We start from the raw sequence: 15,835 nt of genomic DNA on the forward strand, positions 1-15,835 counted from the left end.
CCCATCTCCCCGGTCTCCGGCCACACTCCGTGCTCACCCGGCCTGTGACCGCGCGTTTCTATCTCTGGCACCTGACCCCGTGTGGAGTCTCCAAACCCAGCAGATCCCTGCGGTGCGCTCCTGCACCTCTCCTCCCGGGGGAGGAAGGGGAGTCTCCCCGGATCTGCCGCTCGTTGGATCCCTGCTGGAGGAGCAGTGGCCCGACTGTGCCGCGGATCACGGTTTATGACAACCCCGAGCTGAGAGCCCACGCCTCGGCTCCGTCTCTGCAGCCGGCTTCCCCAATCCGATACCTGGGAGCTCTGCCGCACTCAGGCACCCCCGGTCTTTCTGTGACCCTGAGGGTCCTGAGACCACACTGTCCCACGAGGGTTCCACCCCCCACTTAGCCACCAGAGCGACGTCCCTCAGCGGAGCCAACTTCTACAAGTTCCGATTTTGTGCTCCGCAGCTCTATCACTTGCCAGAAGAGGCCTATGGAGGCCCCTCCCCCGCCATCTATCCTCCCGAATATCCCTTCGGATTCACTTCTCCGCACGTCCTACCTTCCAGAAAGTGGTTGCTTTTCTGTTCAGAGAGTTGTTGCTATTCTTTTCTTCGATCTCCTGTTGAGTTTGTAGGTGTTCAGAATGGTTTGATCCCTATCCAGCTGAATTCCTGAGAGGAGACGAAATCCAGGTCTCCTACTCCTCTGCCATCTTGCTCCACCCCCCAAAATAACTTATTTAAAAAGACCATGGTACATTTGGTGGTTTGGGTTTGCTAGTGTTCATTTCCTCCCTAAACATCATTTTCTACTAATCTTCTTGCTTATTCTATAAAGGAATTTTCTTTTCAAAAAAGAAAACGAATATTAAGAATCAAAACACCAAGAAGTAAACTTTTTTTAATTGAAGTATAATTGACATACAATATCCTGTTAGTTTCAGGTGTATATCATAATGATTTGATATTTTTATACATTATAAAATAATCCCCACAATAAGTCTAGTTACCATCTGTCACCATACAAAGTTATTACAATATTACTGCCTATATTTCCTGTGCTATACAGTATATCACCATGACTTAGTCTTCTTATAACTGGAAGTTTGTGCCTCTTAATCTCCTTTACCTCTTTCACTCACCCACCCCACACACCCCTCTCCACTCTGGTAACAGTTTACTTCCTGTATCTATGAGCTTTTTGCTGAAGCAGCAAACTGTATTTCTTGCTATTTGGTTATTTATTTTTATTCTTCTCTCAAATTAAATGAAAGCTAACGTAGCATATTAGATTTGCCTGCCTTTTTTCCTTTTCCTTTTTCTTTTTTTTTTTTAAGTAGGCTCCATGCCCAGTGTGGGGCTTGAACTCACAACCCTGAGATCAAGAGTCACACGCTCTACTGGCTGAGCCAGCCAGGCTCCCCTGCCTGATTATTTTTAAATAAAAATTGTAGTTGTTGAATTTTATACTTGTTTGGACTAAGGCGTGATATATGTTTTGTGTCCATTGTTCCTAAAATAGCCACGTAGAAGAATCACACTTACTTAACTTGTAACAGTTATTTATTACCTACCTATAAGATTCAAGAAATGGTTATGGTTACAGCTTCTGGGTTGGATACAAATAAGAATAAGCCATAATTCTAGAGCTCCAGAAGCTCAGAATTTGTCAATCTAGGCATGTCCCATGTTTCCTGTGACTTTTCTTCAGCAGTCTGGAGCAAAAGATTATACCTAAGGATGAGAAATAAATCTTTGGCCTAAAGTTGCATATATGTAAAGAAAGAGAACAAAAAAGCATTGGACCCTTCAAAACATTAGAAGTTTCCCACAAAATTTCTTCTGTTTGACGCAGCAGCAAGAATGACTTAATAGATGTAGTTAGCAAAACACTGGACATCCTGTCAGATCTTTCTTATTGGCGGAGTTCACTACAAACCTCACAAGAATGCATACTATTTATTCAAGAGATGTCTGGTATTTCCCTGGGAGTCACTGATTGGTCTGAAATGTTCATTTCCTCCTGCTACATGAGCCAGAAGCAGATGCCCTATTCTTCCCACATAGTTCACCTGGGAGGATGCAGCAGCCAAGGACTTTGGCCTTCAAGACTGATGAACAATTCCAGGACTGAACACTGCCCTTCTCGTTTTTATTTTCACATTTTACTTAATCCATTACCTTCAGACCCATTAAAGTACATACTATGGGTTAAAATAGCAACTTGTACTGCCCCAGGGGTTTCTCTAAGGTTCCTCAAGCATTTCCATGCAAAGCATGGAAAGCAAAAAATTCTAATTTACCTGGATCAAAGGAAGGCCTGCCACCTTTCAAATATTGCCTTTCAATGGGATTTTTCCTGCATCCCAACTTAAAGCTGCTCCCCCAGCATCTCCCATCTCCCTTTTTGCTCTAGTTTATTTTCCTTTATAATATTTATTGCTTTCTAACAGGTTATATGTCCTTTTTGTTATTGACTGTTTCTCTCCACTAGAATGTAAGTGGGACATGGATGTCTATGTCTGTTTTATTTCTTTCTGTATCCTCAGCACCTAGACCAGTGCCTGCCTGTAAGAGTGCTCAATGAATATTTGTTCAAGGACTCTTATAAATAATCTTATACTGAAAACCACTGTGGATGTATAACGTATGGTTCATAAACCTGAAAAAGAGTAACTAACACTGTGGACCTCTTTCAAGAACACATTTATTGGAGGCAGTGGTATGGTATAATTGTTAACCACATAGCCTATGAACTCAGACTGTTGAGTTCAAGTTCTAGTTGTGTGACTACTTGCTATGTTACCTTATCTAAACTTCTGTTTTCATTCTGTGAAATGATGATGAGGATGGTATGAGAGCTTCCCCTGTCGGGTTGTTGTAAAGATTAAATGAAATACAGTTGACTCCTGAACAACATGGGTGTTTAGGGTGCAAACCCCCATGCAGTCAAAAATCCACATAAAATTTTGACTCCCCCGAAATTTAATTACTAATAGCCTACTATTGACTAGAAGCCTTATGGATAACATACTCAGTCAATTAACACCTATTTTGTTTGATATATGTATTATATACTGTATTCTTACAGTAAAGGAAGTTAGAGAAAAGATCACGTTATTAAGAAAATCATAAGAAAAAGAAAATACATTTACTGTACCATACTGTACTTACTGAAAAAAATCCGCTTATAGGCAGGCCAGGCCTGGCCCCAGGATGGTGATGTTCTGTAGCCAGTTGGCCTTGGCTTCCCAGACGCAGCTGCTGGACAGGCCCACAAGTGGGAACAATGGATTGGAGGCACAATGCAGCTGGAGGTGTACCACCAAACAATGGTGATTGGCAGCTGCAGCTCCACATGAGTGCAGCCTAGGGGCCAGGGCATGGTCACAGGGAGGGGTCTGACCTGGTGCAGCCCCAAGGCCCACAGATGCCTGAGGCTGGGGCATGCTGTCGGTGTGCAGGGGGCCACAGAGCCCCTTGCACAGCACCATCCTTGCCCTTTCCACTTCAGCCCAGTCTCCTGCACACCAGTCCTGGGTACTGGACCCAAGGGCACAAGCCTAACCTGCAGCTCTGACCTATTCCAGGGCCCCCAGGTGAACCACCCCAAGTACTCAGATGGCAGCAGCATGACCTCTGTGCCAATCACCTTCAGTTAAGTCCAGTGGAGACTGGGGTGAGCAGTTGTAAATGAATGCTTTGTGGCTTTTGCTGTCAACTCTTAAACATACAAAAATTGTGTATAATTGGACCCACACAGTTCAAACAGATGTTGTTCAAGGGTTAACTGTACACATTGCGTGTATGATGGGGTATTGCTACCATTTCTACTTATTTCTACTTAATGCAGTCTCAGTATGTGGCCAGGATGTATTTACAATAGCTTCTTTCATTCTGTAGGCAAGTATTTTACTAGGTAATCTGCGAATTGTCACAGTGAGTGACAGCCTCCTATTCCTCATGTTTACCTCAACTGCCATACTAACCTATACATTCTGGGATCAATGATCAAACAGGAGGCCTCTTTCATGGTGTCCTTTATAGATTCAGAAAAGACTATACTTTCTTTCTAGTAATGACCTATCCCAAACCACCCCATCCCCCAAAGAAAAACAAAACAAAATCTAGAGTTATAGAATCTCACAGACAAAAGAAATTCCTTTTAGGAATGAAACCTTTTAGGTTTCATTGAGAGCTTCTCTCTCATCAACTACTGCTCTTCCCACTCCCACCCCCAAACTGGATCCCTTCCAAAATCTCTCTGGAAAGGTGGTCATGCAACTTCTGTTTCATCTCTTGCAGCTGCCCTCCAGCTCTTTACAAAAGAGTGCATCTTATATATGCCCAGATTGTGTTGTTAGAAGGCTCTTGCTCACACTGAATTAAATCTAGCCACTGTCTTAGTTCTGACCTCCAGAATTACCCAGAGTAAGATAGCTCCACTTAACATTCATGCTCATATTTGAGGACAACCTAGATTTCTCTTCCCTGATGAAACATCCCTGGTCTTTGTGGCCATTCCTCATATGGCCAAGTTTCCAGGTCCCTCTTCCTCTTGTCCACTTCCTTTAATTTTTTTCATTCCAATTATGATCCCCATGACATCCCCCCCAAACTGTAAATATGGCATGACCTGTACTGTGCCCTGGAATTCTACCATCCAGGATATGAAAAATCAACATCTCTAAAGGGTATATGGGCTTATACAGACAGTTTTAGAAACTACATCACACTCTTGTCTCAGAGCAAGGTTGTCGTCAAGTAAAATCCGCAAGTCTGTTTTGTGTGAGCTGCTATTAAGTCAGGTTTCTGGCTTCTTCATAAACAGGTCAGTACTCTGTTTCCTTCTGGTGGTCCAGAGATGTGCTGGACTCACATTTGATTTTCTTCTGACAAACTGTGTGCTAAGCTCCAACCGCAAGATTGTTTATTAGAAGCCCAAGCCATAGGTTTGGTGTCAGGAAGAGACAAACCTGAGATAAATCTGAAGGAACTAAAAGGAAAGGTCTAAGTTAGCACAAAGAACTTATTAAGAATTGTTCATGATCCTACAGTAATTTTACAAATTCTTTCATTTAGAAATATAAAGTTCAAAACCTGTTATGTCTGGTCGTTCTTACCCTCAAGCGCATGAATGTACTTCAGGAAGCCAATGACCTTTTTCAAAGGCATACAAAGTTTAGTGCAAATATGTGTTATTGATGTTTTCTGGGGAGAGTATCCATAGATTTCATCACACTCATAAAAAGGGGCCCAAAACCAAAAAGAGATTAAGAACCACTATCAACCCCCTTTATTTTAGAAAGGGCATATTTGAGCCTGGAGGTGTTAAGAAAATTGTCCAAGGTCACATAACTAACAGGTAGTAGAGTCTGAACTACAGTCAAGGTCCTTCGAATCCCTTCTCAAGCTCCTTTCATTGTCACATGCAATTGCAGGAAAGCATTACTAAATAGAAGAAAAAAATATGTATGTGTATTTGTATATATATGTATGTATATATGTAAATGAATATGTGTATTTAATACATAGTGTTTTACATGTCTTAAAACATACTGCTCTATTATATTACTTTATATTTATATTCAAATATCATTGAAAAGATCTTAAGCATTGCTAATTGACCACAGACACAGCTAAAAACATGGCAACTGACACAGGGTAGGAAATAATGTCTTCTCATAGATGTCATGTAATAGCCTTCTTTGTGCTTTGCAACTGATGGCTTGGACATTGCAAACTTCAAAGTAAAATCTGTACTTCAGAAGATCAAAGGAATTCATACCAAAAGAGTATAAAAATAATCAGCTCTGTTTCACTTATGTATATGGCAGACAGGGCTGGGAACTATGAAAATAGATGTCACATTGTTCTAAGTCAAGGGCGGGTGCCTTTTCTACTGGGGAGGAATGAATAACAATCTGCTTGTATTTGCAATTTGCTAATTTAACAAGTGCTATTCAACAAGAGGGTAAATTTTATATTTTTTAGTTTTATTTTCATGCTGATTTCAGTTTTTAAATAATGTATCAAGTTCCATTGTAAACCTCATGTTTCTGTTACCCATTTTGAAAAGCGTAAGCACCAGTAATAGTCTCTCATGGTAACTTAAGACATGTTGGACTTCAAAATACTAAGTTATAATATCACCCAATTTACAAAGGTTACAATGAAAATTAATATCAACAAAAATATGGAAAACCTGATTGAAGCCCAGAAATATAATAATTCTAACAATGGTAGCCTTTGTCTTTCAGGGTATACCTGAAACAATGTATAGATAGAAATAATAATATCGTTGGCATTTATCTTATCTTAGTCTATTATTATTTCAGTGAGGTCAGAATTATCCAAGTCCTCAAAATGGGTTTCATTTTCAAAGGGATATTTACCACAAATAGTTATTTTTTTAGTCCTTTTGATGCTGACTTGCACATATGTTCTAAGTTTCAGAAATATGAATGATCTTAGATCATATGGAGAATCACAGATTATCAGCAATGGAAAGAATGTTAGAGATTGATCATCCAAACCAAGGGCTTCCATTTTTACAGATGTGGCAGTTGAAATGCCAAGCAATTGCAGTTACAGTAGAAGTGACTTAAAGTCACAATAGGAGTGCCTCTCTCACTTAACTATCACTTCCAGTAATTTGTTTGGAGAATTTGTGCTTCTTGTCCCTTTAACCTAGTCTCTATAGAAAAAGCTTCATCAAAATTTAAACTACAGCTGCCCCTGGTCACTCGTACTCCAGGTTTCAGGACACAGCAGGCAAGGAAATAAGTCATCATCCTGCAGGGGTATTTTATCCTAATCAGCAAGAGCTGCTGTTACACAATGAGGGCAGGAAAGAATGTGTTTGTCACCCAGCCATCCTGGTCATCTCTTAATATTCTTTAGTGCAATTGTGATGATAAATGGACAAGTGTATCAGCAATAGCCTGCAAGAAGCATGGTGACCTGGGGTTCAGACCTTTCAGGGAGGAGAGTCTGGGTCACCCTACCAGTTAATCCACCGAGACCAGCAGAGAGGCAAGCCAAGGATAAGAGGAATCTAGAATGAATAGTAGAAAGGGAAAAGATAGCAGTTGGATCCACTGCAATGGCAGAGACATCAATCAGAATCTCAAAGGAGGTATTCTCAAAATTCGTATGAACCAGGTGTATCTGAATAGTTCAAGGGATGGACTATGATGAAATACCTAGATCATTCTTCAGGACTGAAGCACCTGTTTCTCCAATTTCTGCCACTGCGAGCCAGGTCTTCTCCAGAGATTGCCCTTAAGGGAGGACACCCAACTTGCTCAATTTAAGCCCTCCTTCTCAAAAGCAGCACACATTCAACAAGTGGTTTGCAGAGCAGTATAAAGACCTGGTCGCCCCTTCTCAAGTCAGAACTGCTCTGCAGAATCATCCCAGGTTGCTTGCCCCAGTGGATTGGCTGCAGCCTTTGTTGAAACTTCACTGCAGTCCAGTTTCTTCCTCTTCCCTGCACTACGTCATTTATTTCTGCTGATTCTGACTCTACTCCTCACTAAATCTCCTTTCTGAGGAAACTAACTTTCAAAAGTCACCAACCTGGTTAGTACTAGAAAAGCACTAAATACAGGTTTTCTGATGCCCCTTTCCCTTTATAATGTCTCCAAATTGAATTTGAAATCTGGAGTTTTGTGCTCATGCATATAAAATTATACATTGTATAATTTTATCAGAAGTCTAAGCAACCTGAATATCTCAGACATATGTATGCTTAATACACAGTTGACCTCTCCTAATGGAAAAAAAAGAGTGCAGTAGAGGATCCTATGCACTGAAGATGAGATGCTGTTGGGAGAGAAGCAAGAAGTTAAGGAATCTGCATGGAGCCAAATGACCATAACTAGATTTAAATAATCTCCACTTGAATGATGGAAATTTGATTGAAGTTGACAAAGTCAAAGGATCTAGTTTTGAGTAAATTTATCTGAAAACTTTCAGGTAGAGTGCTTATTTCCTAATGAATGTGTTTATGCCTATGTTCAGTTAAAATATATATATGCATGCACACACAAGCACACACTACACAGCTAAATGTCTCAAGTATTTGTTTCATTTATTCTAAACAACAAAAATGTGTCTTAATCTAACACAGGAATCAAGGTATCTGGGATGTTAGAGGTTCATCTTTTTTAAGCATTTCCTGTCATAAATTTTCTCTACCTCGTATTTTAAAGCATTTATATTCGATACTTAGTCAAGCAGGGTTCTTCAAGAGTTTTGATAGTATGGTGACCACTTCCAATAAATGATTGATCTTATTTCTTTTAATGATATATAAGAAAAAAGTGGGACTTTTTAAATAAACAATAATAATTTCAACCCCTCTGGTTAAAAACGTTCCACTTCTTCATCCTATATTTTTTACACTTAATGGTAAGACCCTGGTCACACTGGACAATTAATAAGTGAGAACTTATTTAGAAATGATTGATGTTTCTTTTTTTCCCACATTTTCTCTTGCAAATAGATCCATCAAGTTTAGGCAGATGAACTGGGTGAAATTTAGAGATGAATGTAAAGAAAAATTAAGCTATTAGTTCTTTTTAAGATGGGAAATTAAAACAGAATTTAAATATTTTCTCCTTCATTCACAGAACAAGTCAGGATTATGAGGGTCCCAAACACAGTAGCACACAGATGGAGACAAGATACAGAAGACTGAAAAAGCCAAACATTTTAATCCTGTACATCAGTCCATACAGACACATGCTGCTTCTCCTGCATGGGTAAGTCTCTTGCCCCTGACCAAAATCACTATAAATTGAGGAGTTAAACTAGGAGAGAGGCTGGTAACATGCAGGAGTGAGAGGAAAAGGGATAGAATGAAGTCTATGTTACAATATAAATATGCAGCCTGAAATACTTTTAAGTTTTAATGTAAGTCAATGGAGCTCATCATCAACTGCATAATATGAATACCTGAATAAGAATATTACAGAAAGATAAATAGAACTTTTCAACTTAGTGCTTCTTCAGGATAGAAATGTGAACAAAATATCTGTCTTATATGCATGTATGTTTGGGACAGAGGGGTAGTTTATCAGCAGGAAATGGAATGGGAAGGCTGAAGAAAAAAGTACAAGTATAAACAACAAAGCCACTTAAAGAATTGACTGAGTGCAATGGTTAATTTTATTTGTCAATTTGGTCCACACTGTACCAGATATTTGGTTAAACATTATTCTAGGTATGTCTGTGAGGGTATTTACAGATGAGATTAACACTTGAATTGGTGGACTGAGTAGAGCAGATTTCCCTTACCAAAGTGGGTGGGCATCATGCAATCTGTTGGGAGACCTGAATAGAGCAAAAGGAGTAAGGGAGCATTTATTCTCTGTCTCACTGTTTTTGAGCTGAGAATTTGGCCTTCTGCCCTTGGACTCAGACTCAGACCAGAAATTATGCCATTGGCTTTTTTGCTTCTCAGGGCTTTGAACTGAGACTAGAACTATACCATTAGCTCTCCTGTGTCTCATCTGGACTTTTCAGCCTCCATAATTACATGAACCACAAATTCCTTACAATAAATCTATGTATCTCTCTATATATCCATATACACATACATAAATATGTAGAGATAGAACTGCTCATGAATGTATATATACATATCTAATTGTTATATATGCATATGTAAATTATACAGATAATTTACATATATATAAAATGTATTAAATGTCTAATTATATTTACCCTATTGGCTCTGTCTCTATGGAGAACCTGACTAATACACTGAAGGAACAGGAAGGAGAAAAGAGGTGATCCAGGATAGAGGGTCTGAAATACAAGAGGTAGGGAACCTGTTAGAATAAAGGCCAAGTACCCAAGAGTCAGATCACAGGCACTTCAGCAAACTGGTGAGCAGGTGCAGCTGAGCTTATAAGAATATAACCCTACCAAAACCCAAATCCATGTGGTCCAGGCCAAGAGAGGTGTTGTCTTCAAATAAGTATGAGTGAAATGGGAGTTCCATTTACTTACATCTTGCATCTCTCAAAAGCACTTAAAGAATTCTAGAGCATTGTATACTCACAGCTGTTTCTATTAAAGTCTGGTCCTCAAATTTGTTTAGTCCTCAGAAACTCTCAGCTACTTTACATTCTTCCTTCCCAGGCAAATTCTTACTACCCAATTACCAATCACTTCTGACCAGAATCTTCCTCCATAAAATATTCATCCACACCAGGAGTTATTTTTCTTGAGAGAAGCTACTGACTTTTTATGTGTGTGTCCTTTCTCTCCTCAAATCTATTTATGTAAGGGGGATAGAGAGTGTTGTTAATCTTCTAATCATTAGTAATGTGATCTACTAGTTTTGACCAAGTTGTAGTAGGGACTCAGAAGATAAGACCTTATTCCTTTTGAGAAATCCTCATCAACCAAGGTCAGTTAAGCTCTAATGGCCTAAGGCATCCATTGTATATGATGAATTAAGTTATCTCCTATGCATCAGGAATGGTACCAACAACTTCCATCCTTGGAAGAATTACAAAAATCATCACTCAAATCATTGTCTGTACAGCTTAATTCTCTCATTCAACTGGTTGAGAAAGACTGCTTTATAGAGCAGATTAAGGTTAAAAGCAATAACTTCTCTATAAGATCCATATCATCAGGAGTTATGACTATCAAGTTCTCCCAATCCTGAGTACCGGACACAGTGCACAGCATTCTGTAAAAACTTGTTGCACAGATGAATGAATGACTCAGAAATGGTGGTCCTATCCAGATAAACCTAAGCCCTAAGAGTCAGGGTCTTAAAGTAAATGAACAGCAGAGAGCACCTGACAAAAATTCATTTGTACTTTAACCTGTGCCTAGCAATTTATTAGTGACACCTTGCTTGTATTAAACCATGACTACATTGTACTCCATTATTCCCTCTCAGAGAGGTTTAGTTGTGTACCTGAATAGTATGAGCTGAAAGAGGTTTGCTTTCGATACATATATGTCCTATTTTTATCCTGGAACCTATAACACTGTGGTGGAAACAAGGTCAATGCTTAGCATTGTAACATTTCTAGACCACTCACTGCTTGCTGTTTAACCCCAGCTATCAACAGCTTCCAGCAAAACTTCCTGTTGTTTAATTTGTCAGATGCAGTCTGATAAGAGCAAGGTGAGAAATCAGGGTGGGCCATGCTCTGCTTCTCACTTCTCATAAATAGTGATCCATCTGCATACAGCATGCAGTGGTATATAAAACAAACCACAGTGAAACTGTCAAGGAGTTGTGGCAATCTTTTAACCTTCTGTATTTTGCACAGTTCTCTCAGCATATTTTGGAGTCAAGACAATATTCTTTCCTTCTTTCTCTACTCCTATGTTCCAACTAGCCTGTAGATCTTGGACCTTTAAGATAACATGGGCCTGCAAAGGTAGCACACCTGGGTTCTTGATTAGATTCAACAACATCTGTAATTGTAGAAATAGAACATTAAATAAAAGGAAGGTCATAAACAATGGGATCCTGGAAGGCAGCCAGGCCCTCGGTCTTGAAAAAAGTACTTACCACAGCATAATGCTGGACATAGGTGGAGGACAAAAGGCCCAAGTTACCCAGCCATCCTGAAAGTTCAAGTAGGGGGATGTATTCAGACTTTCCGGAAAGTTCTGCATCTGTGTGGAAAAAAAACACTTATTCTTTTCAAAAAGCGCAATAGACTACAGCTTAACAAATGAGTTCCAGCTGTTTAAAATTAGACTACTAAAATAATTCCAGGGGCGCCTGGGTGGCTCAGATGGTTAAGCATCTGCCTTTGGCTCAGATCATGATCCCAGGACCCTGGGATCAAGCCCAATGTGGCTCCCTGACGGGGAGCCGGTTTCTCCCTCTCCCTCTACTGCTCCCCCTGCTTGTGCTCTCTTGCTCTCTCTGTCAAATAAATAAATAAAATATTTTTAAAAAATAAAAATAAATAAAAAATAAAATAATTCCATATAAAATATTCCCTAGGAATATATCATTTTCATTAAGTTGGGACCTGAATGATTCATTCATTTAAGGTACCAGTCTTCAAATTGAAGCCTAAGATAATTAATAAGTGTTAATAAGTATACTGTTTGTAACAATCCTATCTCCATTACTTAAATTGCCCCTAATACTTAAAGTTGTATATTTTTTAAAAAACAAAATGCTTGAACCACTACCCAGAAGACACTAATCACACTAAAACTATTTTAACTTATGGGAAAGCAACAGAGTATAAACTGGAAGAATTCTGCACAAGGATGCAGGAAACCTGTGTGATGATCTCTGTTTTACCACTTGTCAGTCACATGAACTTGGGCAACTCTTTACCTCAGTTGTCCAACTATGATATGGAGATGATGTATATGATGATAAAACATCATGGTTGCTAAAAAACAAGCAAACAAAAATATCATGTTGCTTGAAGTCCATTCTAGCTAAGTAATTCCATGACTTTTCTGCTATATATTGTATTTTTAATATATGTCTAAAAATTTTATTTTTAATATATTCCTAAAAATCAAACATAGGCACATGTAACTTGGTCCCTTAAATTGGTGGGGGTTTTCTCCATCATGTGCCTTATACTTCTTCCTAGGCCTTCTTAATCCTGCTTAATGTGATAAAGTAACAAGGTCTTTCCTGGTTTTTCTTTTCCTGGTCTTAGGGTCTGTTCTTATGGAGATATTGGTCCCTTTTAATTACTAAACCCACCACTCTTGTTTCTTTCTTTCATGTATCAGTTCATATTATGATAAATCATGTGAATTTAGAGGAGTATTCAATCAAAGGAATATTTTGTAAGTTCTAATTATTTGTCAGATAGTTTACAAAATGATGCAAATATATGTTAAATACTAGTAGTTAGACATTCATTACATAAAAACACCATAAAATATGTACAATGCACATAGCCCCTCCTGAGCAGAGTGACTAAAAGCAATTTCTTCTTTAAAAAAAAAATGTCATTGTCAAATAACTTAGGACCCTACAACCTAGAGACCCTAAACTCTAGAACAACTCCATACATAGGTCCTCTGTGGTTCTTTTTTGTTTTGTTTTGGTTTGGTTTGGTTTGGGTTTTTTTGTCCCTGTTTATCCTAGAAAGCAAACAAACAAATTAAAAAAAACCGTCCACCATGTAAGACCATGCTTCTTAAATAGTAATAAACAGAAATGCACCATAGGTACATGTTAAGAAATAAAGGGTGATCCAAGCCAAATAATAAGCCTGATGCATTTTCCTGGAACATCTGTTTGAAGATTGAAATAAAAGTTTGTATGATTTTCTAAAATAACAGAACACAGAATCATTCTCAAATTTCCTATATGCTGCTTGAGAATATACTCCCAAAGCCAGCTCCCCTACAGACTGAAGATATTCATTCTTACTCCTCTCCCATTTAGGAACACTTCAGTGGAAACATTTGAGGTGAATAGACCTAAGGAAATCTAAAAGTATCTCTTCTTTGAAAACAAAATGACCAATGTAGTAGAAAATACACATACCATTTTCTTCAACAATATAGATAACTTGCATTCTAAGTTGGTGTCTAAGTATATATTCTGAAATCCTTGGAGGTCTTTTCACCATCAAGCATGTCACTTCCTGCAGGTAGAGATAGTTTCCAGAGGGAAGAGAATAAGAAAAATATCACAAGGAATTTGGCCCTCTTCCTCACTATCTGTCTTCTCATACAAGGACTAGCTTTCTCTAAAAAATATTTTGTTCACAAACGCCATAGAAGGTCTGGTTTCCCTTTCACTTTTCTCTTCCATATCAATAAAGCTTAGGTCACAGACTTTACATGTCCTGTTCTTTGTTTGGAAAATAATTCTGGAACACTAGGTGTAGAAAGCAAAGAGGATTCCAGAGACCAGAGCCAGCTTCACTTTGGGTCAGAGACTGAGGAAAAGACTGGGAAAAAGAGCTGGCCTCCAGGGCCTTCCTGATCTAACTGCTCTTCCAAGCCACTCCTTTATCCCTGCAGGAAGGAGAAGGCTGAGCCCTGTTGCCACCAGAGAAGATCAACCACAAGCCCTTTGGGCCAGGACAGCCATATACCCTACCTTGCCAAGACAAAGGATGGATTTCAAAGGGACAGATACGGCAAGTCACCAACAAATGAATCTACATGTTGTTTTTTACAGGGAAAATAGCTTAATTTTTTTTAATTAAAAAACTAACACATGCTTATTATACAAAATTCAGACATCTAAAAGCAAAAAGAAGAAAGGATAAGAAAATCATGTGAAATAAGTATATAATTTTTTGAGAATCTGTGTGCCTAGCATTGTATAATATGCCGTTAGTACTAACAAAGACACATAGGTTGCTCTCAGGGAATTTATAACCTTGTAGAAACATGGCATTTGAGGCAGTCTCAAATAGGATGGCAAAAGAGATCACTGGATGTAAGTATTTTAGCACCCAGGGTGTTTGTTGGGTCCATAGAGGGTTGGCTGAATGCCAGTGAAGAGGGGACACTCCGGGCAGTTTCTCTTATTTGTCTCCAGGAGGCCAAAGATTTGTAGAAGACCATGCTGAGAAGAGAGGGCACACTAGGCCCTCCCAATCTACCTTTTTTTTTTTTTTAATGACAATGAGGAAGCACTGACTCTGAATTCAAATAATAGCTCTGCCACACATAGCAATGCAACTCTAGTCAATCCTCTTAAAATGTTTTAGCTGATTTTTTAAAACAAGCATAATAATCTCCACCTCAACATTGTGACAACACATTAAGCCATTTAATCCTCATAACAGTTCTATGAAGTAGCTACTTGATTGACACCATTCTGTGTAGGAGGAAACTGAGGACACAGAAAATCTGTGTAACTGGCCCAAGATCACATACACAGTAAGTGGTAGAGCCAGGATTTGAACTCAGGCAGCCAAGCTCCAGAGTACATGCTCTAGACTCTGTAGTAGTTAGTCACTTCTGCATTTTTCATCTCCCCTGAGTTAAGTGAAAGCCCAATAGTTGCCATTTAAATAATAGTCTGGTGAAGAGAGAGGGAATGATTTTTTAGAGCCTGGGGAACTGGCACCAAAGCCCACACTTTGTAAAATCTTAAACAGAATAATAATAATAATAGCTGATGGGTTTATCAGCTGAAAAGCATTATAGCAAGTAATGAGAGACAGAGAGGGTATGTGGGTGTATAAATGATCTCATTTAATCCTCACCAATAACCTGTCAGTTATGACTTGTTCTCATCATTCTACAGAAGTGGCAGCTGGGGCTCTGAGGGTTTAAGCAACTTTTGAAATCACAAAGCTAGTATATTGTAATGCTGAAATTAGGATTGAGATCTGTCTGACCAGACACTCAACTCTTGAAATAATTTGTCGAGTCAAAATGGGATGTAGGTACTATGAAAAAGAGAATGAATACAGAAAATAAATGAAAAATAGATCTTCTCCCCTACAGTGTGAGTAGTGTGACTGAGTGACACCACCATGCCTGGGTGCTGATCCTAAGTCAGCCACTAATGCATGAACTTCATAGCATATCACTCAGTGCCTGCGCCTGGCTTCTCTCATCAATCAAATGAGCAGGGTGTTCTTAATCTCTTAATATGATCATAAACCGCTTTCATGCATTCAGTGAGCTCTCCCTCCAGAAAAAAAATGTATGTATGAACGTAAGGCAGAAAGCTCTGCATTCAGTTCAGTAGTGACATCATATTATGTTTAAGTATCAGACTTTCCCACTGAAATGTAATATCCATGAGGGCAAGGGACTAGTCTTTTTCAAGTCTATATCCCCAGTTACTATAACAGTACTTGGCACATCATAGGCTCTCCCAGACTATCAACTGAATATATAAATAGAT

General features: G+C 38.9%; 1 long non-coding RNA gene across 1 annotated transcript; it reads left to right on the forward strand.

Moving 5' to 3' along the window:
* The first annotated feature begins 7,772 nt into the window (after positions 1-7,772).
* Positions 7,773-14,066, forward strand: LOC145722469 (uncharacterized). The gene is made up of 3 exons (XR_014146773.1): positions 7,773-7,965; positions 8,622-8,753; positions 13,987-14,066. It is a non-coding gene; the product is annotated as an uncharacterized LOC145722469 (long non-coding RNA).
* The last annotated feature ends 1,769 nt before the right edge of the window (positions 14,067-15,835 follow it).

This window comes from Leptonychotes weddellii, chromosome 7 (assembly GCF_054177405.1).
Source record: "Leptonychotes weddellii isolate Sample4059 chromosome 7, ASM5417740v2, whole genome shotgun sequence".
Classification (NCBI taxonomy): domain Eukaryota; kingdom Metazoa; phylum Chordata; class Mammalia; order Carnivora; family Phocidae; genus Leptonychotes; species Leptonychotes weddellii.